Genomic DNA, 2,500 nt, shown 5'->3' with positions numbered 1-2,500 from the left:
TGGGTGGACTACAACTCCCATTGTGCTTGTGGGTGGACTACAACTCCCATTGTGCTTGTGGGTGGACTACAACTCCCATTGTGCTTGTGGGTGGACTACAACTCCCAGTGTGCTTGTGGGTGGACTACAACTCCCATTGTGCTTGTGGGTGGACTACAACTCCCAGTGTGCTTGTGGGTGGACTACAACTCCCATTGTGCTTGTGGGTGGACTACAACTCCCATTGTGCTTGTGGGTGGACTACAACTCCCATTGTGCTTGCGGGTGGACTACAACTCCCATTGTGCTTGCAGGTGGACTACAACTCCCATTGTGGTTGTGTGTGAACTATAATTCCCATCATGCAGTGCTCTTTGTTTGCGGGAGGACTACAACTCCAAGTGTGCTTATGGGTGGACTACAACTCCAAGTGTGTTTGTGGGTGGACTACAACTCCCAGTGTGCTTGTGGGTGGACTACAACTCCCATTGTGCTTGTGGGTGGACTACAACTCCCAGTGTGCTTGTGGGTGGACTACAACTCCCATTGTGCTTGTGGGTGGACTACAACTCCCATTGTGCTTGTGGGTGGACTACAACTCCCATTGTGCTTGTGGGTGGACTACAACTCCCATTGTGCTTGCGGGTGGACTACAACTCCCATTGTGGTTGTGTGTGAACTATAATTCCCATCATGCAGTGCTCTTTGTTTGCGGGAGGACTACAACTCCAAGTGTGCTTATGGGTGGACTACAACTCCAAGTGTGTTAGTGGGTGGACTACAACTCCCAGTGTGCTTGTGGGTGGACTACAACTCCCAGTGTGCTTGTGGGTGGACTACAACACACATTGTGGTTGTGGGTGGACTACAACTCCCAGTGTGCTTGTGGGTGGACTACAACTCCCAGCGTGCTTGTGGGTGGACTACAACACACATTGTGGTTGTGGGTGGACTACAACTCCCAGTGTGCTTGTGGGTGGACTACAACTCCCATTGTGCTTGTGGGTGGACTACAACTCCCAGTGTGCTTGTGGGTGGACTACAACTCCCAGTGTGCTTGTGGGTGGACTACAACTCCCATTGTGCTTGTGGGTGGACTACAACTCCCAGTGTGCTTGTGGGTGGACTACAACTCCCATTGTGCTTGTGGGTGGACTACAACTCCCATTGTGCTTGTGGGTGGACTACAACTCCCATTGTGCTTGCGGGTGGACTACAACTCCCATTGTGCTTGCAGGTGGACTACAACTCCCATTGTGGTTGTGTGTGAACTATAATTCCCATCATGCAGTGCTCTTTGTTTGCGGGAGGACTACAACTCCAAGTGTGCTTATGGGTGGACTACAACTCCAAGTGTGTTTGTGGGTGGACTACAACTCCCAGTGTGCTTGTGGGTGGACTACAACTCCCAGTGTGCTTGTGGGTGGACTACAACACACATTGTGGTTGTGGGTGGACTACAACTCCCATTGTGCTTGCAGGTGGACTACAACTCCCATTGTGGTTGTGTGTGAACTATAATTCCCATCATGCAGTGCTCTTTGTTTGCGGGAGGACTACAACTCCAAGTGTGCTTATGGGTGGACTACAACTCCAAGTGTGTTTGTGGGTGGACTACAACTCCCAGTGTGCTTGTGGGTGGACTACAACTCCCAGTGTGCTTGTGGGTGGACTACAACACACATTGTGGTTGTGGGTGGACTACAACTCCCATTGTGCTTGCAGGTGGACTACAACTCCCATTGTGGTTGTGTGTGAACTATAATTCCCATCATGCAGTGCTCTTTGTTTGCGGGAGGACTACAACTCCAAGTGTGCTTATGGGTGGACTACAACTCCAAGTGTGTTTGTGGGTGGACTACAACTCCCAGTGTGCTTGTGGGTGGACTACAACTCCCATTGTGCTTGTGGGTGGACTACAACTCCCAGTGTGCTTGTGGGTGGACTACAACTCCCATTGTGCTTGTGGGTGGACTACAACTCCCATTGTGCTTGTGGGTGGACTACAACTCCCATTGTGCTTGTGGGTGGACTACAACTCCCATTGTGCTTGCGGGTGGACTACAACTCCCATTGTGGTTGTGTGTGAACTATAATTCCCATCATGCAGTGCTCTTTGTTTGCGGGAGGACTACAACTCCAAGTGTGCTTATGGGTGGACTACAACTCCAAGTGTGTTTGTGGGTGGACTACAACTCCCAGTGTGCTTGTGGGTGGACTACAACTCCCAGTGTGCTTGTGGGTGGACTACAACACACATTGTGGTTGTGGGTGGACTACAACTCCCAGTGTGCTTGTGGGTGGACTACAACTCCCAGCGTGCTTGTGGGTGGACTACAACACACATTGTGGTTGTGGGTGGACTACAACTCCCAGTGTGCTTGTGGGTGGACTACAACTCCCATTGTGCTTGTGGGTGGACTACAACTCCCAGTGTGCTTGTGGGTGGACTACAACTCCCAGTGTGCTTGTGGGTGGACTACAACTCCCATTGTGCTTGTGGGTGGACTACAACTCCCAG

The sequence above is a fragment of the Anolis carolinensis genome, unplaced genomic scaffold (genome assembly GCF_035594765.1).
Source record: "Anolis carolinensis isolate JA03-04 unplaced genomic scaffold, rAnoCar3.1.pri scaffold_7, whole genome shotgun sequence".
Taxonomy (NCBI): domain Eukaryota; kingdom Metazoa; phylum Chordata; class Lepidosauria; order Squamata; family Dactyloidae; genus Anolis; species Anolis carolinensis.
Note: the sequence above shows the minus strand (reverse complement) of the source record.